Source organism: Triticum dicoccoides, chromosome 5B (assembly GCF_002162155.2).
Source record: "Triticum dicoccoides isolate Atlit2015 ecotype Zavitan chromosome 5B, WEW_v2.0, whole genome shotgun sequence".
Taxonomy (NCBI): domain Eukaryota; kingdom Viridiplantae; phylum Streptophyta; class Magnoliopsida; order Poales; family Poaceae; genus Triticum; species Triticum dicoccoides.
The window spans coordinates 1180272-1199974 of NC_041389.1; positions in this window are offsets into that span (position 1 = coordinate 1180272).

A 19703-nucleotide genomic window follows, 5' to 3' on the forward strand; every position below is an offset into this window, starting at 1 on the left:
AACGGGCCAGAATCGGAGAAAACTATGTGTCTTGATGACCGACTCGTAATCGCACCTTGGGGTTCAAAAACCATGGAAATCGCTTTGGGACCCCAAACGGTGAGTAATAGTCCACGAAACGGGCCAGAATCGGCCAAATCTATGAGTGTTGATGACCGACACGTAAACGCACTCCGGGGTTTGTTAATCGTGGAAATCGCTCTAGGACCCCAAAACAGTGAGTAATAGTCCACGAAACAGGTCAAAATTGAGAAAATTGTGAGTGTTGATGACCAACACATAAATGCACCCCGGGGTTCCTTAATCATGGAAATCACTCCAAGACCCCAAAACAGAGAGTAATACTCCACGAAACGGGCCAGAATCGACAAAAACTATGAGTGTTGATGACCGACACGTAAATGCACCTCGGGGTTCGTTAATTGTGGAAATCACTCCGGCACCCCAGAATAGTGAGAAATAGTCCACGAAACGGGCCAGAATCGGCCAAACTGTGAGTGTTCATGACCGACATGTAAACGCGCCAGGGGTTCGCTAATCGTGGAAATCACTTCGGGACCCCAAAACTATGAGTAATAGCCCACGAAACGGGACAGAATCTGCCAAAACTGTGAGTGTAAATCACCGACACGTAAACTTACCCCGGGGTTAGTTAATTGCGAAAATCACTCCGGGACCCCAAAATAGTGAGTAATAGTCCACAAAACGAGCCAGAATCGGCCAACACTGTGAGTGTTGATGGACGATTGGTAAACGCACCCCAGGGTTCGTCAATGGTGGAAATAACTCTGGGACCCAAAACAGTGAGTAATAGACCAAAACTATGAGTGTTGATGACCGACGTAAACGCACCCCGGGTTTAATAACATGGACTTACTCCGGGACCCCAAAATAGTGAGTAATAGTCCATGAAACGGGCCAGAATCGGCCAAAACTGTAAGTGTTGACTACCGACACGTAAATGCACCCCGGGGTTCTTTAATCGTGGAAATCACTCCGGGACCCCAAAACAGTGAGTAATAGTCCCTGAAACGGGCCAGAATCCGCAAAAACTATGAGTGTTGATGACCTACACGTAAACGCACCCTGGGGTTGGTTAGTCGTGGAAATCATTCCTGGACCCCAAAACAGTGAGTGTTGATGACCGACTCGTAATCGCACCTTGGGGTTCAACAACCATGGAAATCGCTATGGGACCCCAAACGGTGAGTAATAGTTTACGAAACGGGCCATAATCGGCCAAATCTGTGACTGTTGATGACCAACACGTAAATGCACTCCGGGGTTTGTTAATCGTGGAAATCACTCCGGGACCCGAAAACAGCGAGTAATACTCCACGAAACGGGCCAGAATTAACAAAACCGTGAGTGTTGATGACCGACACATAAACGCACCACGGGGTTCGTTAATCATGGAAATCACTCCAGGACCCCAAAACAGTGATTAATACTCCACGAAACGGTCCAGAATTAGCAAAAACTATGAGTGTTGATGACCGACACGTAAACGCACCTCAGGGTTCGTTAATTGTGGAATTCACTCCAGGACCCCAAAATAGTGAGAAATAGTCCATGAAACGGGCCAATATCGGCCAAAACTGTGAGTGTTGATGACCGACACATAAACGTTGTCGGTGTCAAAACCGGCGGATCTTGGGTAGGGGGTCCCGATCTGTGCGTCTTAGGCTGATGGTAACAGGAAGCAAGGGACACAATGTTTACCTAGGTTGGGGCCCTCTCGATGGAGGTAAAACCCTACTTCCTGCTTGATTAATATTGAAGATATGAGTAATACAAGAGTAGATCTACCACGAGATCGTAGAGGCTAAACCCTAAGAGCTAGCCTATGATGGTATGATTGTAATTGTGATCGGCCTTCTAAGGACCATCCTCTCCGGTTTATATAGACATCGAAGAGGGCTAGGGTTTACATGGAGTCGGTTACAAGGAAGGAAATATAATATCTGGATCGCCAAGCTTGTCTTCCACGCAAAGGAGAGTCCCATCCGGACATGGGCCGAAGTCTTGAGTCTTGTATCTTCACGCTTCAATAGTCCGGACGATGTATATAGTCCGGCTGTGCGGATACCCCCTAATCTAGGACTCCCTCAGTAGCCCCTGAACCAGGCTTCAATGATGATGAGTCCGGCACGCAGTCTTGTCTTCGGCATTACAAGGAGGGTTCCTCCTTCCGAATACTCCAAGGTTATTATCGAACACGTAGACCGTGTCCAGATCTGCAAAATGATCTTCAGATACCACCGTAGAGAGAATGATACTTCAGCTGACAACTTTTAGACGACGTGATATGCCATGAGGTCAGGCCATTATTCGAACCGTTTTTCCACAACCAGCCACAGCGTGTATTGCGAGGCGGTTTCCTTGACACATCTTGTCAAAGCAGAGATCGTGTCCCTTATCACGGGATTCTCATCAATACGGGTATGGGTAATCCCCCCATGCCATCCATCGTGGCGCTTGGGAAGTAAGCGATTCTCAACAGGCTAGTGGGGTGGTGCACCGGTTTTGTCGCCTCTATAAAGGGATAAGAGTTCCCCATTCTTACCCGCGCCTTCTTCCTCCTTTGCCCACTCTTGCCTCCTCGAGCTCCAGCGCCCTAGTACAAGTCTTCTCCGCACAGTTAAACATGTCCGGAGCAGGAGGTAAATGGGTGGCTTCCACCGTGAAGGAGAAGAATATCGCAAGTCTTCGGTCGGTCGGATACTTGGCCGTAGATATAGCGCACCGGCTACCAGACGACGGGCAGGTCATTGCAACTCCAGGACCCCGTGAGAGGGTCGTGTTCCTTGCCCAGCTCGTCCGTGGACTGGGGTTTCCACTCCACCCATCGTCCATGGGCTCATGTTCTACTACGAGCTAGATTTCCATGATCTACCCCGAACTTCGTCCTCAACATCTCGGCGTTCATCGTCGTATGTGACGCTTTCCTCCGCATCAAGCCTCATTTCGGCTTGTGGCTGCAAATCTTCTGCGTGAAGCCAAAGATCGTGAGCGGCCAGCAAGCGGAGTGCAGAGGAGCCATGGTGGGCAAGATGCCTAACGTCACCTAGCTTAACGGCTCCTTTGTGGAAACCGTGAAGGGGTGGCAGTCGGGGTGGTTCTACATCACCGAGCCGCGCGACACCGACTGGGCGGCGGCCCCCGAGTTCCAATCCGGAACCCCCATGCGGCTCACCTCCTGGGAACAGAAGGGCATGTCCTGGGGCGAACCTAAAGAGCTGACCGGACTCATAAATTGCATCAAGGGCATGAAGGACAAGAACATCAAGCTTGTCAACGTGATCCAGGTCATGCTCGTTCTCCAGACTATCCCATGCCAAAGGTGGGCATTCAATCTATGGGAGCTCGTCCTAGCCGAACACCAGACGCTCCAGAGGCTCTACGGCATGAAGCACAAAAACGCCTGGAAGGCGTTGTTCAAGGCCTCCGAAGTACCTCCTCTCATATCCGAGGATCGTGGGCTCCACGCCGCGCGACATCCTATTCAGGTGAGTACTCAGGCTGTCACCGGGTTCGGTTCTTCGCAATATATTCATAGGGTAGCCTTAAGTGATTGTGTATATTTGTTCAGGATTATGTGGAGACAGCGGAGCGGATTGACTGTCCGGCTCCGCTGCCAGAAAGCCCAGCTAATGCTATCCTGACGGAGATGCTGGTCCCGGCGCCCTACAAGGGGCCGGAGAAGAAGGCCGATAAGAAGGCCCCGGGGATCCGAAAGGGTCTACGACGTAAGGTTACGCAAGCCTCGTCCGAAGACGATGAGGCACACTCCTCCCCCGAAGGGGAAGAAGAAGAAGAAGAGGAGGCCGCCCCATCCGGAAAGGACAAGGGGCCTGAGAGGGCGGACCGGGGGACCAGGAGAGGCCCCCGGTGCAAGGCCGTCATACCCTTGTCGTTTGATGACGACGAGGCAGATTCCTCCCACGGAAGCGGGGGAAAACAAGAAGAAACTCCACCTTCCCATACTGGGGGGGAGAAAAAGAGGAAGGCCGCCCCGGTAGGGGAGATTGGGACGTCCAAGAAGGGAAAGGTGTCCCTTCCGGACTACTCTGCCACCGCCGCCGATAGCGAGGAAGGGTGGCTGCCCAGGAAGAAGCCCCTAGTGCGATCATTAGTATCCGCACTCCAACATAATTTCGCTTCATAGTTTTGTTATAACGCCGAACATGTATGCAGTCTGGCCAGGGCCCATCCCGAGGTGTCGTCTTGGGACGGGTCCTTTAGTGATTCGGCGATGAACTCGCTTCCGACGTCCACTACTTCTCAGCCTGCGGATGACACGGAGGTGTTGTCCCAAAGGCTCGCTGAGCGAGGATATGTGCATCTGGAGGCGCCCCAAGGTGGCATTCCAAGCGCCGGACATGCAGGGTTCAAGATCCCCATGGATCATGTTGGTGAGAGCTGCAATAAGCCGGACTCTCAGCCGAACACTGTTTCGAAACCTCCCGTGGTTCCGGACTCAGGCGGACAGCCCCTCGTTAAGGAGGGCGAGACGTCTGTGCCGAGTACTTCCGCTACGCCCGAGGCATCGGATCGTCTGCTGGAAGCGCTTCGCGGCGCTTCCATAGATGAAGAGCACCGTACTCTCACGACTGCGGTGATTTAGAAGGTTTCGTCCGCCAAGAGCAGACTAACCGAAGCATGCACCAGCCTCCTGACAGGCTTTGAGGTAAAAAAATGTGTGAAATTACCACCCGATAGGTAGTAGCCCCTGATACTCTGTTTGGTGTTTAGAAGAAAAACCAAACGAAGGGTCAATTATACTCTGCAGGAGTCTAACAATAAGTTTGAATGTAAATAAGCAGGCTGTGCTACTTGTCGCTGCAGTCCGTACGGCCGAGATCGCCGGACTGAAACAGGACTTGAAGCAGGCGCAAGGAGAGCTCGACCTCACGAGGAGGCAGCTGTCGGATTTCGGGTTACGGCAGACCCTCTAGATTCGAACACTGGGGTGCGCTCGGAGATCTGGCCCTCTGCCTACCTGCACCTCACCGCCTCGCTAGGATCTAAGCAATCAGAGGAACAACACAAGAGACACGGGGTTTATACTAGTCTGGGCCACCGTTGTGGTGTAATACCCTACTCTAGTTTGTGCTGTGGTGGATTGCCTCTTGGGCTGATGATGAACAATACAAGGAAGAATAGCCTCGTGAGGATCTGCTCTTGGCTGGTGCGATGAACTGCTAGGAGGAGTTCAGTCGCTCTTTCTGCTGGTTTCTAGATGATGATCTGGTCCCTCCCTGATCGATTGATCGATCCCCTCTACCTTGTGGGTGGCTAGTCCTACTTATAGGCAAAGGCCCTGGGCCTCTTCCCAAATATTGAGCGGGAAGGCCGACAACAATTGGCCATTTTGAAGGGGGACATCTAGTACAGTTATCCTGACTAAAGTTGGTCCTCGCCTGTCAAAGGCTCTGGTGGTGATGCCGGCTTGGGCTCCACAATGACCTCCTTCCTGCCGTTGCGACGGTCTTGGTTTTGTTGCACCGAGACGGATGCCTTTGCTTGATGCTCTCGCCTGCGTTTGCCCCCTTTGCACAAAATAGGAAAGGAGGACACTACGCGGGCTGGCGCCCGCCTGGCACCCTCGGTCGTCACGGCTTGCGTCATGGGCACCTCGTGAGGTACCCCGCCTTGATCTCTCTGCCTCCTCGTGAGCCAGCCTGATGAGGCCGTGCCTGAGGAAGCTCCTTGTCGTCCACCCCGCGAGGCTTGGCCCCTCACGAGGGTCTTGAGCTCGTGCTGATGAAGATGGGTCGTGCTGGGTCGCCCCTTGAGCCACGCCGCAGGCCGCAGGCAGGCAAGTCTCGGGACCCCCATTCCCAAAACGCCGACAGTAGCCCCCGGGCCCAAGGCGCACCCGGACTTGGCTGAGCAGAGAAGCGAAGGGGCAAGTGTGAAGCGCCGCAGGCCCAAACAACCTATGGCCTCGGGCGTCGTGTGGCGGTTGGTTGGTCATGGGCTGCCCCGCTTCCGCACGACGCCTTGGCGACTGCGCGAATTGACAAGTCCCTGCATGCAAAGCGGGCCATGATTACCTGCGATCATGGAGGCCGGCGGTTGGCCTCCTCCGGTTATACGTACGGAATGGCGCGTGCCCTTCCAGTCCATCTCTTCTTGCTTATCCTTCTTCTCTGTCCTTGCTCCACTTGCCGCAAAGGCTCCGGTCCGCCGGTTCTCCGTGGAAGAGAAGGGAAAGGCTCCCCGAGAGGGCCCCCACCCACTTCCGCTGAAGAAACGGCTAGCTCTATGCTGTCGAGGTGAGGGCGCCCGGCAGGAGGTGTTGAGGCCTTGGTGCGAGCGGCCGCCACCAGGGTTCCTGCTGCCATTGTACGCCCACCTTGAGGGCCCTGCAGGAGTTGATGTCGAGCGCCATGGACGACGCCGCCGTTGGCGCCGGCGGGTCACGGCTGTGCGTGTTGTCCCTCCTGGAGTTCACACTGAGGGCTCCTCCCGAGAGTTTGTGCTTCACGCCACCATGCCTCCTCGGTCTTGGATTCGCCTTCCTCCTTCCTTCGCCTTCGAGATTCCGCCGAGATGGCCTTTCAGGATCTGGCTGCAGCACGCCGACTGCCAAACTCCTGCGACCGAAGCGGATGTCGAGGTTGTCGCTCCAGGTAAGGTCTTCATGACCCGGGGCTGGGGCAAGATCGCCCGGGTCTACAGGACGAGGGGAGCCCTCGTGATCCACCTGGAGTTCGACGACGCTTCCATGATGCTCTTCAAGGTCTTTGACAAAGATGGGCATCGGCTGGAGTGTTGTCCCATAGGCAGCGGCCGAAGCTCTGGAGCAGCAGGGACCAGGCCTGCCGTTGCCCGTTCTTCCAGCAGCTCCTCAGGTGGCGGGGGCGCCGGAGGATCCAGCGACTCCGCCAAGATCTTCGCAACTCCGGAGACAAGCGATGACAGATACGAGCCCCCGAGCCTGCGCCGATCTCGGAGCAGGACGGGCTCGTTAGGCCGCCGCTGCCGCCGCCTCTGATATCAGAGCAGGAGGAGCCAAGAACACACCCCGTGGGGGCTTGTAAGGTGTTTGTGGTCCCTTTTGTTAATATGATCCTTATCGTGAAGCAGTGTGAGATGCTCATTTCGCCTTAGCGTAGTTTCTCCTTTTGAACCTCGTGAGGGCTCGATGCTCTGCGCCGACAGGTCCCGGTCCCAAGGCAAGCTTCAACCGTCGCTGGTATGCCAGGTCGCGATGCCGTGGTCAAGGCCAGGAGGTGAGCGGCCCGGGGTCCAGTAAGAGCCCCTGAGTCACGATACCCAGGAGGTCCCCTTTAGCGCTCAAGCAGCCATCGTTCGGTGAGAAAGGAGCGCGACGTTGCGAACACTGGATTGCATTGGATGCAGGGATGGTGCTGCGATAGCTAGTGTTTCCGGAGGCAGAATTATCTCGAGAGTCAAGAACTGCCTCCTGGTGCGGCGCTAGGGCCGCGCATCGGCCAGCGAGAGGTTGCCTGGCGAGGTCCCCGCGTGCTTCTTCCCTCTCGCCTTTGCTCCCCTTTCTGATCCGTGCTCTTGAAGATGTCACCCTTGGCCTTGGCCCTATGGCTGAGGCCGAGGCGCGTGTCCTGTCTTCTGCAGCGCTGTCGCGGGTCCTTACCCACGTCTACCTTCGCGATCCCAATGTCGACCTCGACAGCCTGCTGGAGCCAGCAAGCGGCGAGCTTGCCGTTGCCGCTGCTGAGGCCGTGAAGGGTCGTGCGGAGGCTCTGCTGGCGAAGTTCCGGGCCTTCAGCACCAAGCCGAAGCGAGGCGCTGCCGGTCCTGTGGCGTCACGAGGTGAACCCGCTCCGCGCAGCTCCGCCGCCAACAAATGACTCCGTTGTGGCTCCTGTCCTGCTTTCAGCTCCTGCAACATGCATCATGCCTCAGGGAGGCGTTTAAACTTGTGTTTGGTGTCGTGATAACAGTTATGGACTGTAATATTTGCTTTTGAATTCCTTGAGATTTGCGCTTTTCCTTCCTACTTGCTTATGTTCTATGCCGGCAGAGCCCGGCCCCGCGCATACCTCAACCGCCGTTAGCCCCGACCAGAAACCAGGACGGGACCAAGGAGTGAGGGGCTACGTGACAAGTTAGGCTCCTGAGTCTCGATGCTCAGGAGTCCCCCTTGGCGCACGAACAACAAGTACGGAGGTGAGATGTGTGGGTGAATCTACCATTCTACGTCTGCAGAGCCCGTCCCCGCGCATACCTCAACCGTCATTAGCCTTTCGGAACTAAGGAGTCAGGGGCTACGTGACCAGTTAGGCTCCTGAGTCACGATGCTAAGGAGTCCCCCTTGACGCTGAAAAGGCCTTCGTACCTTGGCTCTGCTCGGGGAGGGACGCGCGATGAACCAGGCCCGAGGGGCCTGGCTGGGTGGCGTGCGTCTGGGCGTGACCTAGGCGCAGCCCCCGTGCCCAGCCCCCTCACGCAGAACTCCCGAGGGGAGGCGTTGCGATGAGGCCAGACACTGAGCTCTGGGCTCCCTGAGGTTGAAGCGGCCGGGGGCCACCCTCAGTTGTTTATCACCAGCGCGGAGCATAGCGCTTCCGTATGTGTATGGGCATAGCCACTCCTCGGCAGTGTCATCAGCCAGCGCGGAGCATGGTGCTTCCACTAGTGCGTGGGAGGGGGCTCCCGTCCGGGAGGAGCCCCCGGGGTGTGTACAGCCCCGCCCTGACACGTGGCTGGCACGGTAGGGCCTGAAGAGGTGTATCTGGGCACCCGTGATCCAGCGCGGGACTCACAGGGCCCTACCTCAAGGCGGGTTGCGCCTAGCACTGGGCCTTAACTTGTGATGTGTTCCTGCAAGTTTGGTTATATGCCGACGCTCTACGTCCTCGGGTCCCGGCCCTCGAGCGGGTCTCAACCGTCGCTGGTATGCCAGGTCACGATGTCGTGGACAAAACCAGAGGGTGAGGGCTCGAGAGCTAGTAGGAGCCCATGAGTCGCGATGCTCAGGTACCCCCCCCCCTTAACGTGCAAGCGGCTGACATGAAGGAAGAAGAGGTGCTATGGACAGGCATCAAATAACAAGCATGATGGGTACATGCTGCTAGGTCTAGCCCGAGCGACTTGAGGATGATGCAGCACGAGGGCACCCCCAACAAAGTAAGCTAGGAACATAAAGTAAAAGAGGATACATGCCGCAGGGACGGACCCACGCGGCCTGGGAATAATGCAGCCCTGGGGGCGCTCCCAGCTGGAAACGAAACTTGAAGGATGTCACCTGATAGCATTGAAGACGAAGGGGTGTTGAAGTAGCGGACGTTGTGGGCTGCGGAAGCCGATCCTCACGAGCCCCCAGGCCCAGGAGCCTCGGGAGGTTCCCGAGGCGCTGGTGGCTCCTTGTCGACCATCTCCATCTCCGCAAGGACTACGGAACGCCTAGCCTCCTAAGCCTCCAGGATGCTCCTCATGAAGCGCTGGTACGCGGCGGCCGCGTTCGGCAAACCGTATGTCATGCGAATGTAGCTGTGGGGTGGGACTTCGCAGCGCCCCGCGAGTGAGATCCAGAAGTGCTCCTGAGAGGCGGCTCGGTTGAGCCCTGGGATGTCAATGCAGACGCGCAGCCCACCATCCTCGCCTGGATGGGGAGCTGCGGCGGGTAAGCGGCGGCTGCCACTCATGACTCTTGACTCCTGCCACTCCTGCATGATCTGACTGACGAACTCCTGAGGGTTTGGCCCTCCTTGCCTTGCTCATTCCTTAGGGAAACGTGCCTTGAAACACGCCTCCAAGTGGTGCCCAAGCGCCTCCCTCGTGACCTTAGCAAGGTCGGTGATCCTCCAGGAGGGAGCCCCCGAGCCTTGCTTGAGGAGGGCGCCGGGCGCGCCTTCCTATGCGACAGAAGGAGGTGGCCCCTGACCAGGCGCAGACCCTGAGGGGCCTGCCTCCTGAGGGGTCGGACCTGCCGATGTCTTCTTCTTCTTGGGAGCGGTCTCAGGGAGCCTCCCGCTCCCACGATCTGGGTCTTCAAGTGATGCGGCCTGAAAATCGTGCTCCAGGGAGCACACTGCGTCCCTTTCTTCACAAGGCACCGTGATGACTCCACACCTTCCTGGCATCTTGAGGACATTGTAGCCGTGATGAGTCACGGCCATGAACTTGGCCAGAGCTGGGTACCCGAGGATGGCGTTGTATGGCAGGAGAATGTGGGCGACGTTGAAGTCGATGAGCTCGGTGCGGTAATTGTTGCGCGCCCCGAAGGTGACAGGGAGGCCGACCTGCCCAATCGGAACCGTGGAGCTGTTAGTGACTCCAAAGAAAGGCTTGGTTGGCTGAAACTGATCGTAAGGCACTTGGAGGTTGTTGAATGTCTCTACGGACAGGACGTTGAGCCCTGCCCCACCATCGATGTGGGTTCTGGTGACTTGCACGTTGCTGATGACTTGGGAGCAAAGCATCGGGAGGACTCCGGCTGTGGCCGCGCACGTGAGCTGATCCACTGAGCAGAACGTGATGGCGCACGCCGACCACCTGAGGGGGCGTGTGGCTTCGAGCTTGGGGAGGACTGCATTCACTTCGCAGGCGAACTGCATGAAGATGCGTTGAGAGGCTAGGGCTTGAGCTCCGCTTAGGATGCAGGCGATCGTGCGTGGCACCTGGAAGCCCCCAGCCCCCTCGTCCTGATGATGGTCCTCGTTTCTCCTTGGCTGCGGCGGCAGAGGAGGGAGGCATGCGTTTCCTTGCGGACGATCCTCACGAGGCTGATCCCTCCAGTCTCCCTCACGAGGCTGATCCTGCCAGCGATCCTCGCGAGGTCGGTCGCGCCACCCTTGGCGAGGGCCGTGGTCTTCCCAGCGTCCTGCATTCCTTCCTCCTCCTCGGTCGTAGCCTCGATTGTTGCGTTCGGGGCGTCGGCCGATCCTCCCTTCTCGCACGGCTTAGAGCTCTTGACATTCGTTGGTGTTGTGGCTGTGAAGGTCGTGGTACACACAGTATCGGCTGCCCTTGAAAGACTCGGGCTGATCTCTGCCCTGCTTGGTGTTTGGTTCTGCCGCGAGCACAGAAGCCCCCTTGCGCTTCACGTCCTTGGCCTTGGATTTCTTCTCTTCTGGGTCTGCGGCTGGCAGCTCGAGGAGGGAAAGGCGCCCTTCCTCAGCCCTGTCGCACTTGGTCACCAAGTTGAACAATTCCAAGGAAGTGCACAGATCTTCATGCATCACCAGCCCCTCCTTCATCTTGACGTCACGCACACCATCAGAGAAGGCTGAGATGATGGCCTCCTCGGTCACCTTGGGAATCTTGAGGCCTGCGTTGTTGAAGCGCTGGATGTACTTCTGCAGGGTCTCCCCTGGTTGCTGCTTGATGCGGCGCATGTCGCTCATCGCGGGTGGTCGGTCACGAGTACCTTGGAAGTTGGCGATGAAATGGTGCGCATCTCGTCCTAGGAGGAGATCGTGCCAGGAGCCAGGTTTAGGAGCCAGGTGCGGGCCCCGTCCTTGAGTGCCATCGGAAACCAGTTCACCATGACCTTCTAGTCCCTGTTGGAGGCTTCGATGCCCAGCTCGTAGAGCTGGAGGAACTCCGCAGGGTCGGCCGTGCCGTCGTAGCGAGGAGGCAGGTCTAGCTTGAACTTGCCGGGCCATGCGACGCTGCACAGCTCGGTGGTGAAGGCGCGGCATCCTACGGTGGCCACGGGAGGCCTTTGGTGACGAAGGGCTTGGTCTTGCGAGTCCCCATGTGCTGCAGCTGGGAGCAGCGCGGGGTCTTGGCATGCTGGAACAAGAGCGTGGTCGCGATGGGCCGGAGCAGGGAGCACTCGGGCAGCTTCTTGGGGACGAGGGACCTCTTGGCAAGTCTGCTCTTGCCGCACTGGCGCCAGACAGAGTGGGTTCCGCCCAGGGGCCACGCACCTTGGGGCCAGGGCGCCTTCTTGAGGGGGAGGCGGCTGAGGCGCCCCCGGAGCTTCATTGCACGCGCAGGGCGGGGCGCGGTGCAGCAAGATGGATGGTGCGGGGGAGCCCCCTGCGGCGCGGACGAGATCGGCGACGCGGTCGAGCCACTCTTCGTAGACGTCGTCGACTAGGCGGTAGCGCAGGAGCTCGTTTGCCGCAGTGAGCGCAGCTCGAGCCTCCATGGTTGCACGGAGTGCGCGGGACGAAGAACCAGCTGGGGTGAGTGAGGGAGTAGCAGTGTGGCCGTCTCGCCTCACTGACGGATGTTGGAACGATGCTTGCTGCTCGTTCCCCGCTGGGCCGGTGACGACGTTGACGGCAGGCGACGGGGAACGGCGTGGGCGGCCGTCGACGGGGGGCGTCTGGGCGACGCAGGAAGCGAGAGCGGCTCGGCGCTCGGCGCAGGCCCGACGAGCGTCTGACATGGATGCCATGGTCTGTGAAGAACAGGGCGACGGAAGACGAATTCCGGCGCACCCCTATCTGGCGCGCCAAATGTCGGATTTCGGGTTCTGGCAGACCCTCTAGATTCAAACACTGGGGTGCGCACGGAGATCTCGCCCTCTGCCTACCTGCACCTCACCGCCTCGCTAGTATCTAAGCAATTAAAGGAACAACACAAGAGACACAGGGTTTATACTAGTTTGGGCCACCATTGTGGTGTAATACCCTACTCTAGTTTGTGGTGTGGTGGATTGCCTCTTGGGCTGATGATGAACAATACAAGGAAGAATAGCCTCGCGAGGGTCTGCTCTTGGCTGGTGCGATGAACTGCTAGGTGGAGTTCAGTCGCTCTTTCTGCTGGTTTCTAGATGATGATCTCATGCCTCCCTGATCGATTGATCGATCCCCTCTACCTTGTGGGTGGCTAGTCCTATTTATAGGCAAAGGCCCTGGGCCTCTTCCCAAATATTGAGCGGGAAGGGCGCCAACAATTGGCCATTTTGAAGGGGAACATCTACTACACTTATCCTTACTAAAGTTGGTCCTCGCCTGTCAAAGGCTCTGGTGGTGACGCCGGCTTGGGCTCCACAATGACCTCCTTCCTGCCGTTGCGACGGTCTTGGTCTTGTTGCACCGAAACGGATGTCTTTGCTTGATGCTCTCGCCTGCGGTTGCCCCCTTTGCACCAAAGAGGAAAGGAGGACACTGCGCGGGCTGGCGCCCGCCTGGCGCCCTTGATCGTCACGGCTTGCTTCATGGGCACCTGGTGTGGTACCCCGCCTTGATCTCTCTGCCTCCTCGCGAGCCAGCCTGACGAGGCCGTGCCTGAGGAAGCTCCATGTCGTCCACCCCGCGAGGCTTGGCCCCTCGCGACGGTCTTGAGCTCGTGCTGATGAAGATGGGCCGTGCTGGGCCGCCCCTTGAGCCACGCCGTAGGCCGCAAGCAGGCAAGTCTGGGGACCCCCGTTCCCAGAACGCCGACAGTAGCACAAAGAGAGCAAAGGTGAATGATTCCCCTCTCTTATATAATGAATGGTAGATGAAATTTGATTATGCTAATGACGAAGCGTCGTGATTTGGCAATAGAGGCCACCACCAAAGTGGCGTCTCCCAAGAAAGCGCTATCCGAGGCCGAACACAAGGCGGCCTTGGAGCGCAAGGAGCGCAAAAAGCAAGAAGCCCGAGTGGGTGAGGTGCAAGAAGAGCTCCAGGAACTCGGCAAAAAGTTCGAGTGCGTGTAGCATGAGCTTAAGGCGAAAGAGGCCGATCTTGCGAAGGCCCTTTCAAGTATAAAAGACGCTACAGCCGAAGCCGAGAAGGCACAGCAGGAAATCCAGGAGGCCAAAAAGATAACGGCGGGTAAGAAATTCTTTATGCAAAGCAAACATGTGGAGGAGGCGTTTCTTTTACTTACCCGAGTCCGGAGCTCTCCAGGGGCATTCGCAGATCTGCCACGCGGTGTATGAGATGTCGCGGAGTTCTACCGTGCCCAGGAGGGGAGCTCAACGGAGAAGTTGTTCTGGTCCCAGTATGCTGGGGCCGAACATCCAACGCCTCTGAGTGACCAACTGAAGCAGTTGGTCGAACTCCACAGGGCGGCCGAAGTGGCTATGAAGGATTTTATAGTCCGGATGTAGCCTGGTGAGCCCCTGCCCACCAGCTACTTCGGCCTGATCAAGCGGATGGTGAATGCCTGTCCGTGACTGGTAGTCATCAAGCCGGGCCTTTGCCCATGCGAAGGTGCACTGGGACAAGCTGGATGCAGAGAAGCTGGTGAAGGACGGGCCGCCAGAGGGCAAGCCACATCGCATTCCGGAGAAGTATTATAATGGCGTTATGAAGGGCGCTCGCCTCGTGTCCGATGAGTGGACCAAGGACATAATTTTTTAGTGAATTCACTTCTGTCATGTTTGTAATTTAAAGACGAAGTTACTTGCGCTATGTAGCGCTTTTGTTATTTAAAATATTACCTTTTGTGCGGCTGTTTATCGAATTCTGAAAGTAGGCCAGTCATCGGCTTCCGCCCCCATGTAACTAGTACTGGGGTGTTCGTGGAAAACCCGGACACTCTTTATCCAAATGTTTGGTCCCTTACGGAGGTGTCCAGCGCAGTGAACAAGGCAATCGGACTATGCGTCTTTATAACCTTCACTTAGCCATAGAAGTCTACAATTTTAAATTTCGGCGAAGCCCCTAGAATCCGGAAGACCGAATTGGGGCCCTATACACGCCTAGATCGGACGAAGCCAAATTATCGCCTAAAGTGGAAAAATCTTTAAGGATTTTAAGACCTCTCGAACAGCGACCAGCTCTCGCCACATCATGCTGGTCAGTTTTTGGCTTTCTCTACTGAGGTGCTCGTCTGGAAGAACCGGGACACAATCACAGTAGTTCTCCCTGCGCTACCTTAGAGGATATAACGGAATGTAAGGCACAAAAACAAGGGAGTCGGGCTATCCGAACTGTAGACCCAAGACATGATTCGGAGCTGATGCATATAATGCTATAAGTTCGGGGTGCCGCACTGTTGAAAGTGTTCGGACTTGTCTTGCCATATTATGGGGCGCCATAAGAAGCCCCTGGCAAACTCAACGTACCAAAGTGTACAGATGCAATATCAAATGGACATTTGTAAGAAAAAATGCTCAAATAAGAATAATAAGCTAACGCTATATATGATCTCCCATTAATGAATAATACGTTTAAGCATATGTTTACAATGAATGCATTAAGCGTAGATAAATAGGATTATTTAACATACCCTATCCGGGGGCAGGCTATGTACAAATAGATAAAGTAGGTATAACGATCATAAATAGATTCCACCTGGGTATTTCCTTCTGTGCGCAAAGCATGTTGCCTCCTTGGTTTTCTCTCCTATGTAAGTCCGACAATCCGGCTCTTCTGGAGAAGCTGCACTAAAGCAATGTCCTAAAAGGTAAAAGCAAAGGTTACGAAGGTGTGTGGAGGTTATACCGCACTGTTGACTGAGCCACTGCTTCGCCTCCGCCTGTGCCCATGGTATTTTAAGTGCGTAATTGTGTACGCGCGGCACGAATGTTGCCTTGATGGGATTTGAGCGGAGGCCGGACTGCTAGCCGCGCTCTTGGCGTGCCTAGTGATCCTGTTGCAGGGTGCTCCGAGCTTGCTTCACGGTGCTTGAGGTTGTCGTCGCCGGATTGGAGCTTTGCCGGAGGAGACCGCATTGTACTTCTGCCGCGAGGGCTGCAGTGTGCTTTTATGTACGGACAGAGCGGTCCATGTTTCCATTGACTGTTATGACCGCGCGCCGGCCTGGCATCTTGAGCTTGAGGTATGCATAGTGTGCTACCGCATTGAATCTAGCGAATGCGGTTCGTCCGAGCAGTGTGTGGTAACCACTACGAAAAGGGACGATATCGAAGATTAACTCCTCACTTCGGAAGTTATCCGGAGATCTGAAGACCACTTCCAATGTTATAGAGCCCGTACAGCGGGCCTCTACTCCAGGAATTACACCTTTAAAGGTGGTTTTGGTAGGCTTAATCCTTGAAGGGTCGATCCCATTTTGCGCACTGTGTCCTGATAAAGCAGGTTCAGGCTGCTGCCTCCGTCCATAAGGTTTCTTGTGAGGTGAAATCCGTCTATGATTGGGTCTAGAACCAATGCGGCTGAGCCGCTGTGACGGATTCTAGTAGGATGATCCCTACGATCAAAGGTGGTCGGACAAGCTGACCATGGGTTTAGTTTGGGGACGACTGGCTCCGTCGCGTAGATGTCCCGTAGTGCTCGCTTCCGTTCTCGCTTGGGGACGTGAGTGGCATAGATCATGTTGACCGTTTTCACCTGGGGGAAAATTTCTTCTGTCCCCCTATGTTCGGACGTCGGGGCTCTTAGTCATCGTTGTTGTGCAGCCCCTTGTCCTTGTTTTCGGTGTTTATTTTGCTGGCCTGTTTAAATACCAAGCAGTCTCTATTGGTGTGGTTGGCCGGCTTGTCCGGGGTGCCATGAATTTGGCACGGGCGCTCTAGTATATTGTCCAGATTGGACGGTCCCTGATTGTTTCTTTTGAATGGCTTCTTCCGCTGACCGGATTTGGATCCGCTGAATCCGACATTGACTGTCGTGTCTTCGGTGTTGTCGTCATTGTTCTGCCGCTTGTGTCTGTTGCGTCATAGCTTGCCATTATTGTCATAGACATCTGACGTGCCAAAATGTGGCGTAGTGCTGCTGTGAGCCAACCAGCTGTCCTCGCCCGCGCAAAAGCGGGTCATTAGTGTTGTGAGAGCTGCCATGGACTTGGGTTTCTCCTGGCTGAAGTGTCGGGCGAGCCACTCGTCACGGATATTATGCTTGAAGGCCGCGAGGGCTTCGGCGTCCGAACAGTCAACTATTTGGTTCATTTTAGTTAGGAACCGAGTCTAGAATTTCCTGGCTGATTCTCCGGGCTGTTGAGCAATGTGGCTCCAATCATCGGCATCCGGAGGTCGCACATATGTGCCTTGGAAGTTGTCAGGAAATGCATCTTCCAGGTTTTCCCAACTGCCAATGGAAGTTGCGGGAAGGCTGTTAAGCCAATGTCGGGCGGGTCCTTTGAGCTTAAGGGGAAGAGACTTGATGGCGTGTAGATCATATCTGCAGGCCATGTGGATGTGGAGAAGGAAGTCTTCAATCCGTACCGCGGGGTTTGTTCTACCATCGCATGATTAGATGTTTATGGGTTTGAACCCTTCTGGGAATTCATGATCCATCACTTCATCGGTGAAGCAAAGGGGGTGTGCGGCGCCTCTGTGCCGGGCTATGTCACGACGCAGTCCGGTCAAATCTGGATGGTTGTGTTCGGGCTGGCCGGATTTACTGTTAGTGTATCCGGTATGACGATCATCGTCATGTGCTACAGCGCGTCCCCGTGATCCGTAGATCGATCTTGGTTGTCCTGCGGTGCTATCCAATCTATCACGCAGGTCCTGAGTATTGCCCCGGGCCGTAGTAAACTGGCGCGGGAGTACAGGCTGGCATTCGGGCTGATATGACGTTTTGTCCTGATCTCGAGGCGGCCGGTCAGCCATGTGGCACTCGAGTCCATATTCCTCCGCTGCCAGGACTTCTATCCATTTGTCTGCGAGCAGATCTTGATCAGCTTGAAGCTGTTGCTGCTTCTTTTTCAGGCTCCTCGCAGTGGCAATAAGCCGGCGCTTGAAGCGCTCCTGCTCCGCGGGATCCTCAAGCACGCCGAACTCGTCATCTCCGAGGCTAATCTCGTCTTCGGAGGGGGGCATGTAGTTGTCCTCCTCCGGATACCCGTCCGTCACCTGTTCATCTGGGCTGTCATGCCCATCTTCCTATTCGGCCTACTCGAAGGCGGGCTGATTGGGGTTGTATTCATTGTCGGCACCGTACGGATTGTTTTCGTCTCCGGTGCCGGTATTACCTTGGCGGGGCTTGGAGCAACACTGGCGACGCCTATGCTTTGCTTTCTTCTTGGAGGGGTTATCCTTCGTTGCCTCATCGCCATTGGTTTCTTTCGGAGTGTCCACCATATATATCGTATGAAGAGGTGGCTGTCCGCCGCCCTGTGAGCGGTGGCTCCTGTACGTCTCTTGCATCGTCGTCCATACCGTCGATGTATTCGGAGTCGAAGTCAAGCACGTCGGTTAAATCATTGACCATGGCAATAAAGTGGGTGGTGGGTGGGCAACGAATTCCTTCGTCGGCTACTTCCCACTCAAGCCGAACGTAGTTCGGCCCAGAGCCTCCTGACAAAAAGAGAGACTTTGATGAGTTCACATGTCGCCAAAGGGCGAGTGCTGAAAGATGTTCGCAGCGGTAAACTCCATTACCGGAGCCCAACCTGGCCCGACTGGCTCAGGGGTATGCGGACTGGAGCCAACAACCGGATACGAGTCCGGGGGCCCGGGGTTACATGTTTCCACAGAGGTGAGACCTGCGTTCGGCTCCAACGCCGATGAGCATGCGGCCTACGGGGTGGGGACCACCCCTCCGTCCTTAGGAAACGCAACCTGCTCCGGATTTAGATCCGGGGCTACTGCAGAGACGATATCTCGAATGTTGTCCGACAGCAGGTCTAGGCTGTGCTCGTCGTGACTGTCCGGCGCTCCTGGCACAAGCCCTAAATCGTCGAAGATCAAGTTTCCGAACCTAACCTGGTGGCCAGGGGCGTAGCTATCGATCTGCTCCAGCTGACCAAGCGAATTGGCCCGCAGTGCGAAGCCGCCGAACTCGAAGATCTGTCCGGGGAGAAAAGTCTCGCCCTGGACGGTGTTATTGGCGATTCAAAACACCATCAAGCCCCAAAGCGACGACACAGAGGAACTCTCAATGAAAGCACTAATGTTGGTGTCAAAACCGGCGGATCTCGGGTAGGGGGTCCCGATCTGTGCGTCATAGGCTGATGGTAACAGGAAGCAAGGGAAACAATGTTTACCTAGGTTCGGGCCCTCTCGATGGAGGTAAAACCCTACTTCCAGCTTGATTAATATTGAAGATATGAGTAATACAAGAGTAGATCTACCACGAGATCATAGCGGCTAAACCCTAAGAGCTAGCCTATGATGGTATGATTATAATTGTGATCGGCCTTCTAAGGACCATCCTCTCCGGTTTATATAGACACCGGAGAGGGCTAGGGTTTACATGGCGTCGGTTACAAGGAAAGAAATATAATATCCAGATCGCCAAGCCTGTCTTCCATGCAAAGGAGAGTCCCATCCGGACATGGGCCGAAGTCTTGAGTCTTGTATCTTCATGCTTCAATAGTCCGGACGCTGTATATAGTCCGGCTTTCCGGATACCCCCTAATCCTGGACTCCCTCAAACGCACCCGGGGTTCCTTAATTGGGGAAATCACTCTGGGACCCCGAAATAGTGAGTAATAGTCCATGAAACGGGCCAAATTCGGCCAAAACTATGAGTGTTGAAGACCGACGTAAACTCACCCCAGGTTTGTTAATCATGGAATCACTCCAGGACCCCAAAACAGTTAGTAATAGTCCATGAAACGGGAGAGACTCGGGCAAAACTGCAAGTGTTGACTACCGACACGTAAATCCGCCCCGGGGTTATTTAATCATGGAAATCATTCCGGGACAACAAAACAGTGAGTAATAGTCCACGAAACGGGCTAGAATCGGCCAAAACTATGAGTGTTGATGAGCGACACATAAACGCACCCCGGGTTTGTTAATCGTGGAGTCACTCTGGGACCCCAAAACAGTGATTAATAGTCCACGAAACGGGCCAGAATTGACAAAACTGTGAGTGTTGATGACCAACACATAAACGCACCCCGGGGTTCGTTAATCATGGAAATCACTCCAGGACCCCAAAACAGTGAGTAATACTACACGAAAC